The following is a 23,531-nucleotide window of genomic DNA, read 5'->3' as shown; positions in this document are numbered from 1 at the left end:
TCTCACTAAGTTTGCAGATGACACCAAGTTGGGGGGAAGTGTCGATCTGCCGGAGGGTAGGAAGGCCCTGCAGATGGACCTGGACAGGTTGGATTTATGGGCAGAGGCCAAGAAGGCCAGCAGCATCCTGGCTTGTATCAGGCATGGTGTAGCCAGCAGGACCAGGGAGGTGATCATCTCCTGTACTCTGCTCTGGTGAGGCCGCACCTCGAGTGCTGTGTTCAGTTTTGGACCCCTCACTACAAAAAGGACATCGAGGCCCTGGAGCGTGTCCAGAGAAGGGCTACGAAGCTGGTGAAGGGCCAGGGACACAAGTCCTGTGAGAAGCGGCTGAGGGAACTGGGGGTGTTCAGTCTGGAGAAGAGGAGGCCCCAAGGAGACCTTATTGCTCTCTACAGCTACCTGAAAGGAAGGTGTGGGAAGCTGGGGGTCGGCCTCTTCTCACAGGTAACTAGTGATAGGAGTAGAGGGAATGGCCTCAAGATTTACCAGGGAAGGTTTAGGTTGGAAATTAGGAGAAATTTCTTCCTAGAAAGAGCAGTCAGGCATTGGAATGGGTTGTCCAGGCAGGTGGTGGAGTCACTGTCCCTGGGGGTGTTCAAGGAAAGGTTGGACGTGGTGCTTAGGGATATGGTTTAGTGAATGATATTGATGATTGGCTGGTGGTTGGACCAGATAATCCTGAAGGTCTTTTCTAACCTTAATAATTCTATGATTCTATGATTCTCTGTCTTTTAATATTGCACAAGCCATTTTTAGGCGGCACACATCCCTGCAAACAACCTTCAGTCTTCCAAACTACCTGCTGAGTTCTCTTGCAGGCCATGCCTCAAGTGCTTCAACCACTCCCCTCAGGTTATACTTTCTTTCGGCCTTTTACTATGTCTATCACAGAGGCATCATTCTCCAGGCAGCCCCTAACCTGTGTTCCTCAAGCTCTTTTCTGTTTTCTCCAGATCTCTCCAAAGTGTGCCTCTTAAATCTCAGCTCCTCCATCTCTACACTTGTTCTCCTGCTGTGCTAAGCTTCTCCTTTGCTGGTTCCTCAGTTTGTCCTTGCCACTTCTCCCTAGTGAAGTTAATCCCCACAGTTAACTGACGTACATGAAATAAGAGTAGCTTGACAAACTTATTGTATGCATATTACACACCCTAATGGCTCCAGAAGCCCTGTGGAATAAATGGAGCAAAAGCAGAGTGTAACAGAAAACTTAAAAAGGCTGGAAATTTTGCTAATAGGAACAGAATTGCTTTTTGCATTACAGCACACTCTTTAACATTTTTTTTTTAATATTTTTAAAATGACTGGGGATTTTGTAAAATAGCCTCCTGGATGTAAGACAGAAGCCACTGATCTTTCAGGGAATGTTTTTCCCATGGGCTGCTACCTCTTCCACCAGCCTGAAATAGCCATAATCTTTTCACAGCCTGCTCAGACTGAAACATCTTTATGTCTGAAAAGGGGATGATGAGGGAAGAGGAGAGGGGCTCTCTACTGTGTGGGATGAAAGAGCCTCGATTTGTGTTGTCTCTAGAGGGATGAGTTATGTTTGTGCGGGAGGTTGTGTGGGTGAGGTGTATTTGGGTGAGGAAAGAGAAGAGCTGCAGTTTTCAGTGGTTTACAATGCAAATCCTCTTGTAACATTGCTTTTGATATAAGTTTGCATAGGTGCTCTGTGATACCAAATTCTTTTCCATGGTAATTAAGATGCAAAATTCTTGATCTCACTAAAGACCACAACAGTTTCACCACTGAGGCAGGATTGAAAGCAAAATGACTTCAGTCAAGGGCCCAGTTTTCATTAGGTTTAAATTGCACGTGTCAACCTAGTGAGGGTCTCCACCGTTCAGATTTCAACGCAGTGCTCCCTCCAAGCTTTCTGTGTTTGCAGCTTGGCTTGCCGAGGAAATGTCTGGTTCAGTCACACTGCATCAGACTGTCAGTCAGTCTGCTCCCAAAACTTTTGAACCTCTGTTTGGAAGGATAGGGATCTCAAAGATATTAAATTCCTATAAGACTTACATGTAAGAAGAAAAAGATTGAAGCAGACTTACTAGATACCAATGAAATTCACTCTACAAAGAGATACTATCACTTCTGTAAAGTGGAAAAGATCTCAATTTGCATCTTAATAGAAACCAGAGAATCCATTTCTGCCCGTGTGGCCCCAGGATAAGAGCTGCAACTATGGTTCATTTGCCCAGACGGAAGGGAATGATAGGGCTTCCTGATTTTTAGCTGGTATTGAACAGCCCACAATTAACCAGGTCCCTTCCTAGCTGTTGCAAATTGCCCTACAAAACTTGCAGCATCTGTAATTAGGCATTTATAAACATTCTCAGCCTTTGTTCTTCCCTTGGACATTCCTTTAACCCCTACACAGAGACTAACCTTCTGGAGATGTAAGTGGCAGCAACAGTAACCTTTGTAGCTATCTGCCAGAAAATGGGGAAAGGGTAGCAATAAGAAATAGATGTTTTCTTAAGCTGGGACTTCTGATTTCATAGGTCCAGCTGGTGCTTTGAGGAGCTGTGTAGCAGCAGGCATTCAACAAGTATGAGCTCTCAAAGCACAGTCCAACAGCACACCAACCTGACAGTGCTATCCTTGTCTTGATTGACTTTCGTTAGGTTTTGTCTTTTCGTTTCTTTCATCCTCTGTGGTCTCCAGTATTCCTCCTTCTGTCCTAACAGATAGTTGACCATTCTCACCTGTCTTTACTGTAGTCATCCACCACTGGCACGTTGTTTTTATTTGGCCAGTGGATAGCTATTTTTTTCCTTTCTTCCTCTTATATTCTCTTCTTGCTTTCCAGCATTGCTATTTGTTACTTCATCTCACTGAGTGCAAGCAGCGAGTGCAAGACTGTGGTTTGGGAAAGATTCAGCTGGAAACAGAGGACAGAGGGCAGCATGCAAAGCCAACAGCAGTAATATGACGCGCACCTGCCAACTTGTCATTAATGTGGCCACCAAAAAAAGAGAGAATAACAATGCTATCAAATCAGACCCAACTCTGTGTCTCAGACTCTGTTCATTACCAAGAAGTCTTTCAGGAATGACAAGTTTTTAATCGTGCAGCTCTACTAAAAGCTGATGCCAACAGCAGAAAGTGAAGTTCTGCTTCAGAAGACACAAGTTAAGCTAGGATAGATTGACATGGCAACTGAAAGTCATCTCACCCCATGTGAGATGACAGCTATGGCATGAAACCACAGATAGGCTAGCAATCATAAATATATTCATCACGTGTACTTTTTAAACCAGGTACCATGAAAGAATACAACAGCAGAAGAACCTGTGAACCCAAATAAACATGGTCATTACTTCCTGCTTCACTGCTATGTGCAGCCAAATAATGCCTTCTGCTCAGCTAAAACTCAAGGAGTGTTATACTTTCTCCTTATTTTCAGTGGTCTATAGTACAGCTGGTAAAATTTTGCTCTGGTTAGAAACTTGATTTATAAAGTCTCTAGTCCTAAAACAGGAAATGAGTATTTCATCCCCACAAATTTAGGAGGATTTTTTTTTGGCTTTCATGTTCCACAAAATCTGTTTTTGTTTCTATAAAGGGTCCAGTCCAACTGCCATCAAAATCTGTATAGATTCCCCCTGACTTCAGCTGGGCTTGGCTCATGCCCTAAGGCAGTGCTGCAGAAACAGACAACACCTAATGAAATCATGTGGTGTAAAGGACCAGGGAATCCCAAACTAAATCCCCACCCTGCAAACAGCCATGCGTAAGCTTAAATGTGCATTAAAATTGAAGTCAAAAAGCTACTCATGTCTATCAAGTTAAGCACATGTTTAAATGTTTGCTGTAGCCAGTGCTTGGTAAAATGAACAGAAAAAGCTTTACAAAACTACTGTGGGTAAGATCAGTCCTTTCCTGATGCTGTACAATATCCTGAATCCTTGGGGGTTTCTATTGTCTGTTGCAGGACCTTTCATGATTTTTATACAATCAAGTTGCTTTCACTTTATTCTTCCTTGTGTATAAACTCAGATAACGTGCTTCTGCAGCATCTTCCCACTAACCTCTGAGAGCTCCAAGGAGAAACCTCAGAACTATTTATCTCACCCTGTTATTAAAATTACAGAACCTCAGTCAAAGTCAAACCTCTAGAATGTAAATCACTGCAAAATACATAACAATAGGCATTTTTATTTGTTTAAAAGCGGGAGACAGGCCAAAGGTGTTTCTGTTTTTGTATCGCAGGAACACTGAGGCGCAGAGATTACCCATGATTTGTCTAGTCTCACAAGATAATAGGGAATTAAACTATATCTGACCAGTAACTTCACTAAAAGATCACCTTTTCTTGTCCTACGATACACAGCAACTCTCTCACCTTATTTTTTCACAATGGGAAATCAAACTCAAGGGGGTTAAGGTGCAAGACAAGGGCTACCTAGAAACTCCCTGGCAGGGCTGTAAGAAGAACAGGAAACTTCTGGCTCCACACAGAACCCCGTTCCTCTCTCAGATCAGTTTCAACTGAAGAAAAAAAAAAAAAAAAAAGAAACAAAAAAAAGCCACAAATCCCTGCTCTCAGTTTTCTCTGAACAGGATTTGATATGTTATATCAAGCTATCAGATGTAGCATATTACTCTGATGAAGGGTACGCATTCCTATATCACCTCCTGCTATTTGCCTTGGGCTCTCTGATGACACTGCAACCCTCTTGGACTGCTCCTCATGAGCAGCTGGCCTTGAAAGACGCCGGGATATGGCCAGGGGGAGCTAAACAGTGAAAAGAGGAGCAAACTTAAATAATCAAAGCTATTAATCTAAGCAGACCCTGCCACAAACATTGCATCTTTGAGATGTTGGGCTTTGCAGGCACACTGGCGCAAATGTTTCTCTTTCACGCAGAACGACCTCACTGCTGTGGGCTTGAGTCAAACCTCTGTCATTCTGCTGCTGGAAGTGCTAATAGTGTCCTGCTGTAAGGCATAATCTGGCATAATAGGAGAGAAATACTTCAACACGAACTGTCAAAATGGATTTTGTGATGTGTGATCTCACATCTCATCTCTGAACGAGATGGAGAGACCCAGCAAAACCTAACTGCAATGTTTTTTGCATCAACAGTAAATCTTCCTTGTTGAACAGCACCGCCAGCTAGAGATAAGACGTGTGCCGTACCCATCCTCCTTACGACGGCGATAGCACCCACAGGGTGCAAAAGCGTCTGCTGCAGATCCTCCTGCAGAGCAGGGCCATGCAATGTCCTTGAATAACATTGGTATAAGACTCACTTCTAGAAGAAATGTAAAGAATGGCCTCAAAGCAAATTTCTGGTGTCGTCATCATCGAGCTGTCCCGCACTGCCACATCACGTTTCTACAGAAGGGCATGAGCACTGTCACAATCTGTTAACTTCCTTAATACCGCACCAGTGTTATCCACTACCATGGGACATGAGAAGAGACCAAAAAAGGGAAAAAAAAAAAAAAGAAAAGAAAAGATAAAAGATAAGAAATTTGTACAGAAGTCCTTGGTGTGGCCAGGAGCCTGCCTCTCTAAAGGGAATCAGGTAATCAGACAGAAACCCACCTGCGGGTTTCTCGACTGTGTTTTTGTTCACATCAGTCCTGAGGCGCTTCTGAATTGGGAGATTTTCTCTCTGAGATAAATAAAAGGCTCCGAGCAGGAGATACCAGAGTATCTTGTTCCTAATTATGGACCTGGAAACCATGGATTTTGCTAGAAGTGAGGAGTTGTTTTCATACCACTGGATGACTTTTCAAATAAGTATTTCAATTATGGTAAACCCCAGTTCAGCAAAGCACTTAAGCATGTTTGTAGGTCTAACCGTTCGGTATTTAAGCACATTCTTCACCACTGCTTTGCTGAAATGATGCCTAAAACTTTGGTCTGTAAAAAGTGGTCTCATAAAAAGTCACTTCAGAATGGTAATTTTTTTCCTTCTTTTTGATTTACTTATTTTTTTAATAAAAAAAAGCATTGCCAATGCTGGTGAGCAATACGCTGCTGTTTCAATATGTAGTCACATCCAAAGTTCAAATTTCAGGCAAATATAGTGAATATTTTTTTATTATTATTTGCTCATGCCTAGGTCTTTCACTGCCAAAGAGGACTTTCTTTGCTTTCCAGACCTTTTGTTGGTAGCAAGCCCAGAAAGGCAATCGTAGCCCATTGAACGGCTTTTCCTGTGTTGGTAGCCTGTGGCCCTACAAGCAGAAAGCAATTCCCAGACAATAAGCAACCTCTCACACTGAAAAGAATCAGTAGTATTTTGAATCAAGTCAGATTTTGGATCAAGGAGCCAGTGAATTATGGCTGATTACCTTTTCAAAGTAGCTCATACAACAGGCCTGGGGGAAAGCTTGTATTTAAACAACATTTTCAATATGCAAATAGTTCGATACTTTGAAAAATAGCAGTGTTGCTAACATTTGGCCTGGTGAAGGAAAAAGCGTATTAATTTGCCCAGGCAACTGACTCTAAAACAGTGTATAAATAGCCCTTTGCGTTAATTCAAAGTGAAATGTCAATGTTTCATAATTTATGATAGTATGCTGAGATTCAGCTTCAAGAGCTCACTGCAGGTTCAGTTAGCATCAGGTCTAAAACCTGTCTTCCTGTCTTCTGAACCTTGAATCTTTGGGAAAACCTTTTCTTTCTGCTTGGATTTATTTTTATTTATATTAGCTCAATTATTTATGACCATTTCAATGTAAATTACTCAGTTAAGAGGAAGTGAAATGCTCTGCTGTCGTAGCAGTTTACTCACATCTTCTTGAATCCGATCATCTTGGCATGAAAATGAGGAGAGATTCTTCTTGCTACTCAGGATGTGGGAACCTAAAAGCTGATTCCTGGTCTGGATCTGTAGAGCACACTGACATTATCAATCAGACACAATGGTTATGTTACTGTGCTTCCAATAGTCATTCGAGGCTGTTTACCTTTCAAGAACCAGCTGCAAAATAGCAAATTATTCTGAGGTTTGAAGCTGGGAGCTTTGCTCCTGGCTGTCCCTGACTTGTTATCTGATTTGGGGCATCTCGGCCATCCTTCTCCCCATTCTTCTGCACAGCAGCGTAATTCTACTGAACCTGACAGATAGGTGACTGCAAAGCTGTGGCATGGGAGACGACACAATTCCTTCTGCCCCAGTTATTCCTTAAGTGTAAGTTGGGAACTGCTCACCTCCTTGAGAAAAAAAAAATACGGTAATAGGATTGTTACGGATGAACAAAATGTTATACACATGCAAAATGGTCTTGCTAATCAACAAGAGCTCACTCCCTGCTGGAGGAAGCTCAAGAAGAACAACAGAAATCATTACCATGCTGGTAGGATTGATTAATAAGGAAAACTGCATTAACCACTTCTACTAATACTCATTAGCATTTATACATTGTAACAGTCACTAAACTTATGTGTAAATAGCATTCCTAAGTGACACGTAAGGGTGCCTGAAGGGTGCCACACGATATTGGTGTTGTTTTCTGCTTGCGTGGGTTTTGTATTGCAAGAAAAAACTCAGTATTGGGTAAGAAAACCAGTAAGAGGCAGTCGGGACAGGAGGAAGACCCCAGGAAGGCACCTTGTGCAGCCTGAGACAGATTTTCCTTTAGAGCAGATGACAGATGTACTCCAGGGAATATTTTAAAGGGGCTAAGCAGGAGGTGGTGGAACATGGGATCAAATACGGATTCCTGCTGCCAGGCAGAGTGTGGGTACTGACAGCACGGCCCCTCGGAGCCCCAAGAAAACACTTTGATGAGCAAGGTTTGTCCTTCCAAAGATGGGGGTACAGATCTGGGCACCCTCTCCTTCCCCTAGAAATGGGGCAGTGGAAGCAGGCACCCTGCGAAAGCATCTGCACCAGCCCCAGTGCTGTCCGCTAACGCCTTTTGTCCCACAGTCAGAATTTCTGCTCTGGGGGCTTCCGAATAATGTGGTTTAAATTTAGGAAGTGACTGTTCGGTTATCAATGCAGTTGAAAATTATAATGAAATAGTGCCCGGCACCTCCAAAGTACTGGTCCAAAGATGATCATCTGTGTAATCTGTGTTTTCTGGAGCCCATGTGCAATTACCAAGCACTATTTTTAGACTGGTTTTCAGGAGAGTTGTGTTTAGATCTTGGCTCTGCCACAGACTTCCTGCATGACCTTGGGCAAATCGGTTTCTTTCTCAGCACCATCTGCAGTATAATACATTTTCCTCCCACTCTAAATTTGTCTCGCCAATGCAGATTATGAGCTTTTCGGAGTAGGACATCCCCTCGCCGTATTTATTTAGTGACTGACACAACAAGGCTCTGAGCTTTTCTCGTGACTTCTAGGTAGTTTTTAAATGTAATTGGCAAGAACCCTCTAGAAAAGGTGACTTGCACAGGATCCCCTTCCACAATCAACACAACCAGGTGGCGGGTATAAAATCATTAACTCCATTGTGTGTGTTAGACAAGGCTGGTATTTGTCACACGCTTCCATTGCAGAACATTGGGGCTCTTAATTCCAGCTAGCAAATTTTACAAATGGTTTTTGCATTTATTTATTTTTTCCCCTTCTCGTTTTTCACAGTGCAGACCGTGCCTTCCTCCTCTGAGATTATTAACCTGCTCCGTGTGATTAGCATGGGGGGGCTGGTTGGTTTGGTTTGCTCGTTTGTTTTTTCACCTTCACACGGAATTACAGCCCAGCTTGACCGGGGCACGCAAGTGTGCTCAAGGATCAGCGAAGGGCGCTGCGGTGCAGGTCCTCACGGGGAACTTCGTACCTGGACGTTGGTTTCGCGGTTGTGACTTGCAGCCAAATGGGAGGCATGGACAAAGCGAAGGAGCAGCAGACCAGAAAACAAACACAATTAGCAGCACTTCAAAGCTCTCGCAGAGGAGGGGAGAGCTGAAGCTGAAGAAAAGAGGATGTAAAAGTGATCTCTGCCTTTCTCTCTTGGATGAGGTCCCTGGTGGAGCAGGGGCCTGGGCTCCACCGCTAGCAGAGGAGACAGCCTGGCGATGGAACAGGCTCCTTAGCACAACGTCCTGCGAAAAGAGGCAGGACTGGAGCTTGGACATCAGGTCAGGGGCACGGGCGGCACTTGCTCGATCGCCTGGCCACTGAGCCCAAAGCGAGGCGCTCTGGGGGCAGGTGTACCTCCAGCCGAGATGTGCCACAGCCCGCTGGAGGGCGAGGAGCCCCCAGGCAAGTTGTGGCCGTGCCCGTGGCTCCAGCGTTGCTCCCCGGGACCCCCTTAGCCCACCCGGGGGGGGGACCACCACGGAGCCCTCTCTCGGCGCGGGGGCAGAGGAGCGATGCCCCCCGCAGGACGGGCAGGGGGCGACCCCAACCACGAGTGTGTGTGTGTTGGGGGGGGCACTTTTGGGGTGCAGCCCCTCCGGGCGGGGAGGGGAGCGGGCTTTGGGGGTTTGTAGGGTGGGCGGGCGGGGGTGGGCGCGGTCCCTCCCCGCGGGCCGGGAGGCGGGTGCGGGCTGGGCTCCCGGCAGGCTGCGCTGTGCTCCGCTCCGCTCCCCTCCGCTCCGCTCCGCTCCCCGCTCGCCCCGGCTCCGCCGCCGCTGCCCGCGTGGATGCCCGCCGGGGGGGAGCGCGAGGCAGCCCCCGGAGCTGAGCCGCCCGGTGCGTACCCGGGGGGGATGTGCCAGAAGGGGCGGGTTGGGTGTAAAGCGGGGGGGGGGGGGGGTCCGCGCTGAAACTTTCCACCTTACGGGCTCGGCAGGGCACGGGGGCTGCCTCTCGGGGAAAACTTCGCTCCCCCTGCGGCCCCGAGCCTAACGCCGTCCCCCTACGGCTGCGGCTCCTGGGGGGCTCCCTCCAGCCGCAGCCCCTGCTTTTGGGGTGCTCGCCCGCTTTGCCCTGCAAGGTGCAGCGGCCGCTCCCCGGCTCGCTCCTTGCTTTGCACCGGGCTTTAGCTCCCGTGCAGGCAAGACCAGCGCATATTCCTATAGAATTGGTAATAGTATTAATCTTTCCTGATTGCTTTTTTTTTTTTTTTTTTTTTTTTGAAATTTACCCCTCTTTCTCTCTGTTTATGTTCAGGGTGAGGGCAACGGGGTGTATGTGTGTGTGTGTCTGTCGCTGCTCTTCAGCTGCAGTTGCTCTTGGCCGAGCCTGGGGACCGGCTGCAGCTGCTTGGGCCGGGGAGAGAGGGAGGGTTGTTAGTGGAGGACCTGCTGGTCGCATTTTGCTCCCTCTCTTCCCCACATGCATCCAAAAGGGAGGGCTCGCCTTGCCCTCCCTGTTCGCAGGCACTTGGAGGACCCCTGCGCCGGCCAGGGATGGGTTAAACGTGGCTCTCCCAGCTCCAACTTGTGCTATTAAAGGAAATAATCCAGCCTCTCCTTGCCCACTTTTTGAACCCAGCTGGATTATTTGCAGGAGGAAGAGAGAGGCGCGCTGCTCTGAGAAACGCATCAGTGGGTGTCTTTTTCCTCTTTTTTTTTTTTTTTTTGTTATTGTTCGTGGTGGCTTCGTGCCCTTGCTTTGTTGTTGGGAGGATTAAGGGTTGCCGAGTGTCCTTAGTCCCAGATCCAATTAAAATAAATGCAAGTAAATGGGACATAAAGGGAAGTCAGCGCTGGCATCCCGGCAGAGGCACTAAAGCATCAAGGCTGGTTAAAAGGAAGAGACTCGTAGAAATGAATGCTTTCCTTCTTACTCGTTTGCTTTGCCTTTGCAGCGCTGTCAGACAGGCTTAGAGAGGTGCACCATTTGATCGGGGTTTTGCGAATCCTTAACCAATCTCTGTCCAGCAGAAAGAAAAAAAGAAAAAAAAGTCTTCTCCACAGGCATAGGCGTTTTAACTTCTCTCTCATTTAGCAGATGCTTTGCTTTATGAAATCTGGTTCGAGTTCTCAGCAAAGGAAGCAAGAGAGGGTGAGCTATGAGAAATGTGGAGAAGTGCTGCACTGTTTCCTAGCCACTGCCCGGACTGGCTCTGCTCATTGAGGGCTTGTTCCTGGTCTGGAGCACTTGTGCAGAGGGTGTAAGCGCTAGCTGGGAAAGCAGAACATGGCAAAACACCCTGGGCAGGTCTCAGCTGCCTTTTTTTCTTCCTGCTGACATACAGAGCGCTTATCTTCCAGTTGAACAAAAAGTTACTTTTTTTGCTTGGAAAGGACTTGGTGGCAGAAGCAAGGAGAGAAGGAAAGATCCCTCCGGAGCCAGCCTGCTGAGAAAGAGTTTACAGCCGTGATTTTTGCACCCAAAAAGCACTGGAGTCTTGTTGAGAGAGCCAGGTAGGAGCAAGCATACTGCAGGGCTGGAAACTGGGGATATCCCTCTGCCTGATCCTTTGGTGGTGCTAGAGTTGTAGAAAATCAGCAGGTTGGCTGTACGTGCCCTGATGCAGCAAATCATACCATCTTTTTCTTTACTTCTTCACTTTTGCTCTTTTTTTTTCTTTTTTCTTTTTTTTTCTTTTTATTTTTAAGCTTGATTCTTAACAAGATGTAGCATCCAGTGGCTTCTTAATGACTGTGTCCTGTACCTGTGTGTTGGTGGTACACGGGATGCTTCCTTAAATGCATGTTACTTTACTGTGTGGTTATCGTCTGTGCAGAGATAAGGTCTGACTACCCCATTTCCCTGCGTGCTGTTTTGCTCTGTTTCTGACATGAGGTCATCAGGTTATGTGGTCACCCACCATGAAGTTGTGCTGCTGTGACCTGATGTACTGTGGTTGATGGTTTCTGTCAAATACAATGAAGGGAGCAATTATGAGGGAGTTAGGGTGCTCAGCCATTGCTTGTTAGGAGTTCGTAGCTGCTGTTCCACTACAGATGTATTTCTGTGCCGAATTCTCAGATGTCTTCTGACACGTGCCAGCTGCACTCATACCGCTTGTATTTACAGTCAGGTTTTTCTGAAGGACAGAAAGTTGGTTAGGAGAAGGTTTGTTTTAGCGTGGTGTGCCAATGCGAAACATCCTACTTCTGGATGCAGGTTGGAATCCCGCACGGTTTGGGAATGCCTAAAAGTTCTCCCTGCCTGATGAGCCTTTGATTGCTTATGTGAAGGGTTTCACGACTTCTGCCTGCAGCCCACAACACAAAAGCTGCTGGCACGGATACTACCCTTACTGTGCTGGCTGGAAGTCCCAGGGCAGAACGGGCAGGGAGACAAGATCGCTGCAGGAGAGGTGAAATCCTGGTTACGCTGATTTTAGTGGGAATTGTGCCATAGATGACAATGTGCCAAAGCTTCCATCCAGAAGTAGTCCTCCCTTATTGATAATCATGGAGTGTGCTCTAGGGGAGCTTTTGCTTTTCTGCTGCCACCCAGACTGTGTCTGGCGGTGCAGGGAGGGTGCAAGTCGCTTAGGATGTCATGCTGCGCCTTTCACAAGCAAGGCGTTCTTGGGAAGGAAATCAGGGCAAATAAGAGTGGAAGTAAACATGGGCAGGTGCTGGCTGTGTCATTGCTCATGTCCTGATCCTCTCTCCTTGAGCACTGAAGGAGCAGGCACTCTTCACCTGCAAGCTTTCTGGGACTGCATTGGAGAGAGCCAGCAGTGGCTGCAGCTAAGGCATCTCTGCTTCTGCATTTGCAAATTATCAGTTTAGTGATAGACTTTAAATATTCGCAGCAATGGTACGTTCATTAATTCATTTCCACTTAGCCCATGCACATTGAGTGAGTTTTTTTCTGTGTGTGTGATCTGGAGAGATATTCTCAGAGACACTTCATATATACAGCATCCAGATAAATGTTTTATATTAAATGACAGAGACAAATGCGAAGTGTTTGATACTATTTTATCTGTGTGGAAGGTATGTGGTGCAGCATATCAGAATTTGCATTTAATCAGTGCTGGCTGAAAGCTGTTCCAGGTCGTGGCCATGCAGCAAAACTACTCTTTTCAACAGGAATATGTTGTTTCAAGTGGCATACAAGAGGATTGGTTAGTATGCAACAAAAATATTGACAGGGACTAGGGTATTTGGATCTGTCTGTTATTTGTTTTGAAAAAAATAGTTTATGGTGGGAACACTCAGGTGTCTGTAATTCCAGGGCAGGCAGTTTTGGGGGACTAAGCATTTTTTTACCATGCACTCACCCAAAACTTTTAGACATTTTCTTCATGTATGATGACAAAAGACAATATAAACAGATGTGACAGTGAGTAGAGAGTAGAGAGTCCCATGTGCATCTCTCTCCTTAGTGTAAGAGGCATATGCGTAACAACGATATCTTAAACAGTTATAAATTATAGCTTGTTAGTGTCTCTTAGCTTGTTTTCTATGAGAATTTATGCATCCACACTAAACCAATCCCAATTCTCACTTCATTTAGATAAGCGTATAGGCCTCATTTTGTGCAGGTATAGGTAATAATAGATACTGTACCGGGCATCAAATCAGACCCTAAAAGTCGTACCAGCAGTGCTACATCTGGGTGAGTGTGTTGGTGGCAGCTGGGTTTGGACACTGCTGGGACTGTCAGGACGCAGAAGATGGCAGCACTGTGAACAGGCCGCAGAACAGCCCCGCTGAGCCACTGTCCACACCCCAGCTCCGGGGTCTGCGTGGACTTCCATCCTTTGCCATTTTTTTAAGCGTGGTTCAAGTTGTTCAAAGAGTTGATCATAACCATTAATGTCCTTCGCCCTCTGTGTTGCCGAAACCCTAAGGACAGTGTTCTTGTAGTGGAGGGCTGACCTGGGAGCTGGAGGCAGGGCTTGCTGTGTGCTGGGCCAGAGTGGTGGTGGTATCATGTGGTGGTTTGAGAGACAGTGTTCTTAGCTTGTCTTTTGGTTAACTTTATACAAAAACAGGCAAATAAAGAGTCATTTTGGGTGAAATGGTGTTCCGTGGGATTAGTAGCAATGCTAAAACTGATCTCAGAAACTCCTGATTTCACTCTCTTCTCTTGCACCAAGAGCAGACCTTGGTGTGGAGTGGTGTGGCGTTTTGTGTTGGAAAATTCACTGTTTTTTATTGAGCTGTTGTTGACTTTTCTGCCCTTCTTGGTGTATGAGCTTGGATACTATAATAATTCTACCTAAACGTGTCTGTGCCTGTACTGCCAGTCATCCCCAGTTAATCAAAGAACAGACCCCGCAGGCACTTACAGCAAGTTAACACAAACAGAAAACACCAGTGGCTTTGCCTGGGAGAACACATTATTTTATTTCTTTCTCGTGGATGACGTCTCGACTAATTGTACAGCTTTCAGTCCGCGAGTGTAACTTCCTTTGACATGTTGCCTTGGTCATTATGTGCTTGTGCAGAGGCCATGGTATAGTCCCTTGGTTGGTGAGCTGCTTGGAGAAAGGTGGCAGCATGTGGGGTGGCTCCTCTGGGCTGAAGTCCTCCTCCCCTCCTGGATATCTGAGTGGGTTTCTCTCTTCAAAATGCATCTGTGGTTTTTTATTATTATTACTTTTTACTTTTAAATGGGTTTAAAATCCCACTGAAGTGGTGGGCTTTCCAGGCGGGTGGCTTTCAGCAGTCAGAGTTAGAATAACAGAATCACGGAATAGTTTGGGTTGGAAGGGACCTTGAAGATAATCTGGTTCCAACCCCCCTGCCATAGGCAGGGACACCTCCCACCAGACCAGGTTGCCCAAAGCCCCATCCAGCCTGGCCTTGAACACCTCCAGGGATGGGGCATCCACAGCTTCTCTGGGTAACCTGTGCCAGGGCCTCACCACCCTCACAGTCAAGAATTTCTTCTGAATATCTAATCTAAACCTACCCTCTTTTAGTTCAAAGCCATTACCTGTTGTTCTATCACTGCACCCATGACAAAGAGTCCCTCCCCAGCTTTCCTGTAGTAGGCTCCCTTTAGGTACTGGAAGGCCGTTGTTAGGTCTCCTGAAGCATTCTCCAGGCTGAACAACCCCAACTCCCTCAGCCTGTCTTCACAGGAGGGGTGCTCCAGCCCCTTGTGGCCCTCCTCTGGACTCACTCTAACAGGTCCATGTCCTTCTTTTTCTGGGGGTCCCAGAGCTGAACGCAGGGCTCCAGGTGGGGTCTCAGGAGAGCAGAGCAGAGGGGAACAATCCGCTCCCTCATTCTGCTGGCCAAACTGCTTCTGATGCAGCCCAGGATATGTTTGGCTTTCTGGGCTGCAAGTGCACATTGTTGGCTCATGTTGAGCCTCTCATCACCCTGGTCCTTCTCCTCAGGGCTGTTCTCAATCCATTCTCCGCCTAACCTGTGTTAGTGCTTGGGATTTGTGCTTAAAAGCCTGAATTTGTGCTTGTGAGCTGGGCCACGTCCATCTCCAGTGGAGCCAGTGGTGGGGTTTAATGCTGACTGCAATGATATCTGTTTTCGGGTTATTCTGGGCACTTCCTAAAATCCAGCCTCGCAGCATTTCCAGCTTCTTAGCCTGTAGAGCATCTGGGGAGGGGAAAATAGTTTCGGTGACTTCCTGTAGAGTTGGTGAGAAATGGTCTGTCACCAGCCCTGGAAACGCGCAACACAACTTGTCTCTGCTTGTACTGTGCAAACCAGCTGTAAATAACATTTCTCCTGTGTCTTTGCAGACTTCAAAGCTTATTCCAGCTGTTAGAGGAAGCCTAGTGAGAGAAGGTAGCTGCAAGTTTAATTGTGGCTTCAGGACTTGAACTAAATCAAACTCCAAACAATCTGATAAAAATTGCAGCCACTTGAGTGTTGTTAAAGGTTAAAAGTGAGCCCTCTTCAGAACAACTATTAATGTTTCACATTTTAAAATAAAGGAGCTTATTAATATTCCTAAATAACATTGAACATACATTACACTTTTGCCTTCAAGCCATCTGAGCACTTCACATGATAATGCAGATTAAATGTAGTGACAAGTGCATATAATGACAGTATAAATGTCAGTTTTGCTATCAGACATGTTGCATTGGTATCTTTTTAATATTAAACGTGATTATGTCCCATATTCCTTAAACAAATCACGGCATCCAAGACTCTTAAAAGGATGTCTCTCTGTTCTGCCACAGGCTGAAATTGTTTGTTGACTCTTCATATTTAAATAATTAGTTAATAATTTTGACATTTACATGTCTGGGGTGTTATTTTTTTTTAATGTGGTGTTTGAAATTCTTCATTTGTATCCTCTAAGTGATGATTAAGTAACAGCAGCTCACGCTGCGGTCAGGTGAGTTAAGTGACGGCTTGCATGGCTGCATCTTTGTGGTGTGATCACATGCAAGGTGGAGTTGCCAGCTGGTGTTTCATTGGGATGACCTATCTTTATGGATTTTCACTGCAGTGCGATGCATGTGATGGATACACAGGCAGTCAATAAATCCAGAGCTGAGGTTTTACATGGACTTTTTTTTTTTTTTTCAAAAGGCTTGCTATGATTTTTTTTAGCCAAAATTCAAACACCGCTATTCACAGTTAGGATCTTCAAGGGACCCTAATTGCTGGTTTCTTTTGGAAAAGCCCAGCCTTTTCCTTTGTTTCTGCACTTTGGAAAAAATACCATTTTCTGTTCTTGCTTTGCCCTTGGTGGTGGGTGTCCATATTATTGTAGTGGTCCGGGGCTAGAAAAAAAATGTATGCCACCCAGAAGGAAATGTTCCTCTGGCAAAGAAGCTAGAGGATTGGGCGGAACAACAATAATAATTATTATTACTGTTATTATCTTAAGCTGGAGGTTTTCATTCAGGGCCAGGATGCAAACAGAGTGAAAAAGCAGCTGCTACTTCTCAGTAGCCAAGAGGCTTCAATGTGATCAGACGCCGAGCAGCGGGAGAGATGGTGCGGAGGCGAGGGGCAGCATGCGGGGCAGCATGCTGGGCAGCAAGCAGGAGCCCCGAGGTTGGGCAACACGGGGGATTTCAGCAAGGTTTTAGCTGTTCTTCTGAATGCAGAGAGAGGGCTTTCCTCTTTTTTGTTTGCATCTGACAGGCAGATTTGGTAGGCCTTCCAGCATTTTAGTTTCTCACCTCATCTACAGCCAGTGTCCTTTTCTGAGGGACCTGGATTTATTTATTTATTTATTTATTTATTTATTTATTTATTTATTTATTTGTGTGTGTGTGGATGCAGCTCTCACCAAATGATCTATGAGCTTTGGATCACCTCTGGGGCATTGGATGGTGCTCTGCAGGCTCACCATGCTGCCCTGCAGTGGGCTGGTGGCCTCCTTCCCTCTGCCTTGCACAGCAAATGTCTGCCTGGGAGGCTCTCTGCCCAGCGTGGTTTGTGCAGGGAATATTTAAAGATGCCCACAAGGCTCCTTTGGTGTGGTTTATTGCATTACTAACGAGCATTGTGATACAGATAGGAGCATAAGCAGATATTCTGCTTTTGCAGCCGTACCGTGAGGTCTGGAATAAACGGTGAGGTGTGTATGCTGCTGAAGGGGCTTGGAGAGCTGGCTCTCTCCATCAAGTGGTGGGTCTTTTTGCAGTGGCTTTGCTTTGGGTGAATTTACACTGTTGGGTTTAGCTGGATTCACACTGGTGCCCTGGTCCTCTGAGCTTGCAGTGGGAATGCCTTGGCAAGCTCTTTTCCTTTTCTCTCTTACTCCTTAGCTGTTCCCAGAATCTGCATCCTGGGACATCCTTCCCAGAGCTGTTTCCCACTGTTCGGATCTTTTTGGTGACGGCTAAAATGATTCTTGAACATCAACAAGTATCAGTTGTCCCCACTACTGACCTTTTCATGTGTAGGGTGTACGTGTTGGGAGACTAGGGAGAAAGTGGAAGGGAGGAGAGAGGATCTCAAGATGAATAAGGAATGGATAGAGGATACTAGTCTAGGCAAAGGTTAACAAACTTTGAGGAGCGAAGGATGTGCAAAGAAATGGTGGGAGGGTGCTGGTTTCTGATGGTGGTTACTGAGGAAAGGAATGTGGAAGTTTTGAGATTCTGGACTATGCTACATACCTGTCTGGGGAATAGGGAGGGTGAGAAAGATGGAGGAGTTTTAGTCCTATTATTTTTTACTTTAAATGTTTAATGTTTTTAAGCTCTCATAACTACTTGAAATTTTCAGCATAGCTAAAATGTCATAGTTAATGTTTTTGTTTGGTGTTCTTAGGCAAGCCTAGAGTGTGCTTTCATACTTAGTTTTTCATCAGCTAACAGTATCTGCAAGCAGAAAGAGTGTCTGCACACAGATTTTGGGAGACAACAATGTAAAATGACCTTGCTGACAGCAAACCAGATTTGAATTTCTGACTCTTATAAAAGTGTTGGTAACTTTCTGCATGTCTTTTTCCTTACATTATTAGTTTGTTGTTTCATCTGCAGAAATGAAGAGAATAATAATAAAGGGAATTTTAATATCTATTCCCAGAAGCTTTGAATAAGTAGTTATTGTGATAGGCAAGCAAAGGCTAAAGGAGCATGTTTATTGCAGAAAATCACATCACTTCTTGCAGTAACTCTTTTGAGATATTTTCTGTTGGCTTCATAATTTGTCATGTATTTTTTAGCCAGAGCATTCATCAAATGAATTTAGCATTCCATTACCCCTGCATATGTAACGGATCCATCTCACAGTCAGCTTTCAGTGTACACCCAAGGTGTTAGGCTGTCCTACTGGCATGGATCACATCTGCATGAAGAGAGTCATTGGCAAGAGGGGAGAATGATCACCACTTGTGCATATAATTTAGCTTTTTTGCTTCTGTTGCTTTTCAGCTACCATATGCTCTTCTCCCAGTGCTCAGCCATGGTGAGACATTCCCAGTCCATTTACCAGTGTCAAGGAGCCTTTTACATCAAAAATAATTTATTGCTTGATTTCTGCGCTGCTAGAGTTTTAGGAGCATCACTACTCGTTTAGGTAGTCCTGTTGGGTACGTCGGCCCCATATCGTGAGGGTTGCTCAGATATTGCCATCAGGACCAAAATTGCTCTCTTGTAGCCAGAGGTCAGCTCTGCACTGAGTCAGGAGCTTGTGAACTGAAGTAGACCTGGTGGGTGCTGGTGTTCCTGGGCAGCCGGGGGCTCTAACAGCACCTGTGTGCAAAAAGACTGGCTGGGCATGGAGCATGTCGTGGCCACAGGGCATAGTGTGCTCACGGCCATTCTTACAGATGCCCTTCAGGGGCTGTACAGAGACATACACTGACTTTAATAGGAATCATTAAGCAGAAATTATGTAGATTATTATCCAGTGTGGAGTGGGAGTTCTTTTGCAGTGTGTGTGTGCATTGAAGATTTTATCTGTTACTATGGTGTATCCTTAAAGAGTTCAAATAATGCTGCTCTTAACGTGATTGTAAAGTTATCCATAATAGGACTGGCCACCTTCAGGGTACATTTTATGCGTGGGCTCTCTTTATTGTACTGACTGCATAACTATATTTGTTGCTGGAGGTCAGCAGAAGTCCTGGTTTGTACTGTCCTCTCAGCTAAGTAGTTCTTGGCATTCAAGGAGTCGTTTTCAATCCACCGCAGTGAAGCTGAGATTAAGAATTCTTTGGATTTTGGACAAAAAGAATAGTGACTTCTTCTTGTGAGTGTTCATTTCTCTGCCAGTAAAGGCTAGATGACTTAATCTCTGCATATATCAACACGTTGATCAAGTTTCACAGCAAAGTATCCAGGGGTAACTATAACAAATATTTAAAAATGTAAGCCTGGGCTGTAATTTAAGGCCTTGCTTGGTTATACAGCTCTGAGTGTAACAGGAATGACAGCTCAGGGCTGGATTTTAGGGTAGCTTTATCTGCAGTAATATTCAGCAGTAGGTCTATCAAAACAGCCTTGTAGAGCCAGAGCTGCCTGTCTGTGGCATGGCATTTGATCAAATATGTCTTAATAAAATCAGTGCAAGGTTTCACATCCAAAGAAAAAAATCAAGTCTTTGAGAGCATCTCTCTTTCAGATGCCTGTTAGGAAGTCATAGGGCTGAGATCCTGTGAAAATGACAGAGATGGATTCACTTTGGACATGTTTCATGAGGGAGATTTGGCTGGTTGGCTTGCTATTTCCATTCTTCTCTTTGGGTGATACTGTGAACGTAAGGCTGAGGCTCATCTCTTGGGTTGAGGTGGGAGCAGAGTTCTTTGCAAAGTGATGGCTGACCTGCTGCACTTTACAGAGCAGCATTTTAAAACCAGTCTTCATGGAGTGTGACATGCTCTGCCTTGCAAGTAGGGGCACTAGAACAGCTTCTTCCAGCAGGTGTAGGTGTGAGGAATTCGGTTGTGGAGATCTAGGTTCAGAAACACCATAGACTATACTCATCTCTTCTTCCTGATTGCTAATCAGAGCCTTTCATTTTAATTAATGTTATTTTATCATAAGCCAAACAAAGCAAAGAATTAGGCTAAAAATGCACTAGCCTGTGGGCTTAGTCAATGGACTAGTCAATCTGTTAATTTTAAAGAAAAGACTTTTTCTGGCTGGCTTTCCTGTACTGATTCTGTTCTAAGTCTCAGCATCTTTTTCATGGCCATTAATGGATTGACTTTGACGTTGGTCTCTGTGAGGACAAAAGGAATAGAAAGTGAGGGTTTTGCCACCATTTCCAGAAGCAATAACTCTTTCCGCATTCAGCATGGACCCTGAATGGAGCTGACTTCATCGCTGTCTGTATTGTGAACATTATAAAGGTTAGACTATTTCTCTAACAGACTCTCAAATCCAGCCAGAGATATCCATGTAGTAGTTAAGGAATGAGGAAATAAGTCTGCAGACCAACAGTTCCCCCAAGGAAATCATTTCACCATCCTTGTCTGCGTGCCAGGCATTCTTCCCAGTGTGGACCACTGAAACAAGAAACTGAAGGGAGGTGGAAACCCTGAAACCCTTACAAGTTTTGGAATATTTCCCAAATTCACATGTAGAGAGATGTTACCACCTGTCACCCTCAGGTCTTGGCATGTACAACTTTGCAAACTCTTTCAGGGACAAGTTTTCAATGCAGGTGCTGGCCTGGTGGGCTTGTCTTACCCTTAGCAGTAATTCCGAAAACTGTATCTTTTAGTAGGGGATTAGTAACAAACCAGCATGCTTTACTTAAATGGACAGACTTGCATTAGACCTCAAGTGGTACTGTAAATACATGAGATTCTGATTTCTTCCAGTGATAGCTTTCTCTAATGAGTTCTCCAAAAACATTTCATGTATCTTGGTATTCAACATGTGCATGTTTAGGAAGATGCCTTCTTTAGAAGGAGGGGTTTTATGGAGCAGTCTGATAGGAATGACTGATAATGAGTTAAAATGCTGCTAAACTGCCCTGAACTGCTGCTGTCTGGTGTTGGCTTGCAGGGCTTCACAGCCAGCCCCTTCAGGAGGCTCAGTTGTACTTAGTTACTGGGAACACAGCTTCAGCCCACAAACATGTAGTTTATTTCACTGGTAAATCTCAAAAAGCTTCATGAGTAAGGACAGAATCCTTATTCACTCTCATTTTCGAAGTAAAGGAGTCAAGGCAGAGACAGTTGAATTGACTTGCTTCATGGTCACACAGGCGACAGTGGTCAAACAAGTTACAGGCCCTGCTGTCTTCAAACTTTTGTTGAGCTACAGGCAACGCTCAGTAATTCTTCCCGGGGGGAAAAGGTGCCTCGAGGTATTGTGTAGTTGTCTTCTTTTGGGTGGGAGCTTTCTATTTAATGTGACAGTACAGAGCTGGCGGGTCTAGGAGGTGACAAACTCTGGGGTGAGCTTGTTGGTTCTGCAGGCTGTTACACTTTTTTTGTGTGGAGAATAAACCTCATCTCCCTTTCACCATAGGTTGGTTGATACACCACTTCATTCCATTTAAACCAATAATTAATGTGCTTGCTGGTTTTGCTTAGGGTCAGAAGAGCACAGAGGTGGGTGTAAGAGATTTTGGCTCCCTGTTCTTTTGCTGTATCGGGTTCACATGTTTTTTTAAAACAAAAACAAAACAAACAAAAAAACAACAAAACAAAAAAAACCAGTGCTACAGCAGCTGGGAGAGAGGGGTGAGAGCTGAGAGAGAAGCAGCCCTGCAGCCCCCAAGGTGAGTGCAGCAGGAGGGCAGGAGGTGCTCCAGGCACGCAGCACAAGTTCCCCTGTGGCCCGTGGAGAGGCCCCTGGTGGAGCAGGCTGTCCCCCTGCAGCCCACGGGTCCCACACGGAGCAGATCTCCACGCTGCAGCCCGTGGAGGAGCCCCCGGTGGAGCAGGTGGATGTGGCCTGGAGGAGGCTGCGGCCCATGGAGAGCCCCCCCAGGAGCAGGCCCCGGGCCGGAGCTGCAGCCCGTGGAGAGGAGCCCACGCAGGAGCAGGTGGATGTGGCCTGGAGGGGACCCCCTGATGACCATGACATCTGCTGCCACCATTTTTTTCTGCTGATCCAGTTCTACTGGAATTGAGAATTAGCTGCCGTTTCTCTAAAAACCAAAGCTTTGTGATGTCAACCTTTGGGGCTCCCTTTCCTCTGGACATTTTTATTTATTTGTTTTGCACTGTCTTGGACTTTACATTGTGCAGAGTACGTATGTATGTGTATAGCAGGGAATATACAAAGGAAAAGGTTATACTTATGGGAAGATGGAAAAGAAGAAATCCTGGTTTATCTCCTTGTAGGTCCTGAGTCACTCCAGCAGGGCATGCCTCATCTATGTCCTCATCTGTGCTTTGTGTAATCTTGGCCCAGCTCCATCATGGTAGCAAAGCGAAGATCATGCTGGTTAGCATGGTGTGCGTGTTGATTTAACTCGAGAATTCCCTCCTGCTCTTCCCTTTCCTGTAAAGAACACTTAATAACAGAATAAAAATTAAGGTTAATTAAATGGTTATACTACAGAGAAAGTAGAATCTTGAGCTAGACTTTAAGGTAGTCTGGAATCCCATCTGTGAGACTTAGGGGTTGGTCCATAGAGGAGCAGCATCATCTGAAAACAACTCAGTTGATGAATTGAGGACAATTCATCTGAATCCAGGCTCTAAACAGAGGCCCCTCAGCGAAGAAAGCAATTCCGGGCTCCTTATCATCAGCATAGTTGGAGACAACTGAATCCTACCCTTGAGGGGTTGGTTCCCCCAGCCTAGCAGCAGAGGCTGCTATCATCTAGGGCTGATGATAAGCACCTCCAAGTGGGATTCCTTCCTTCCCAGGTATCTGGGAGGGCACCTGCGGTAGGTGATTCAGTCCACTCTTGACTACAGTGATGGTGGTGTTGACTAACCTACATTAGCTGTATAGCATTTAGCTGGCTGAAAGCATGTGAGACAGATTCCACACTTTTCATCTTGGGTGGGTTCAACGTCCTCTGGCAGTGCCACTGTACTGTTGGCTGTAAGAAAAGGATATTGGTGAACGAATAGTAAAGAAAGGCCTTTGTAGGTAAAAAAGAGAGACTGTCATTAGTAGCTTTCTTTTAAATTGAAGACCCAGGGTGGTTAGCAGCTGCTAATGCGCCTTGCTGAAGGTGTCTGCTATTGAGAGCATGTAGGCGTTGCATTTTTTGAAAGTAGGTTTTGGACCAAAGATCTTGACAAAGCTAAGCACACTTAACTTCCAGAGAGTCTCTAGTTGGAAAGCAGTAGTTAGAAAAGAAGAATTAGCAGAAATTAAAAGAGAAAGAAAAGTCTATTAATGTCTGTCTTTGTAGTAGTAAGTAGGTCAGTGAGCTGAGAGAGACCTTA

General features: G+C 45.4%; 1 protein-coding gene across 1 annotated transcript in view; it reads left to right on the top strand.

The window, feature by feature from the left end:
- Positions 1-9,476: 9,476 nt before the first annotated feature.
- FAT3 (FAT atypical cadherin 3) overlaps positions 9,477-23,531 on the top strand; it is a 420,625-nt gene continuing 406,570 nt past the window's right edge. Inside the window, exon 1 of the mRNA XM_066989896.1 lies at positions 9,477-9,617. The gene's annotated coding sequence lies outside the window, so the exon portion shown is untranslated. The remainder of the gene's footprint in view (positions 9,618-23,531) is intronic.

The sequence above is a fragment of the Anser cygnoides genome, chromosome 1 (genome assembly GCF_040182565.1).
Source record: "Anser cygnoides isolate HZ-2024a breed goose chromosome 1, Taihu_goose_T2T_genome, whole genome shotgun sequence".
NCBI classification, from domain to species: Eukaryota; Metazoa; Chordata; class Aves; order Anseriformes; family Anatidae; genus Anser; species Anser cygnoides.
The sequence above is the reverse complement of the archived record's forward strand: the minus strand, read 5'-3'. Positions and strand labels throughout refer to the sequence as shown.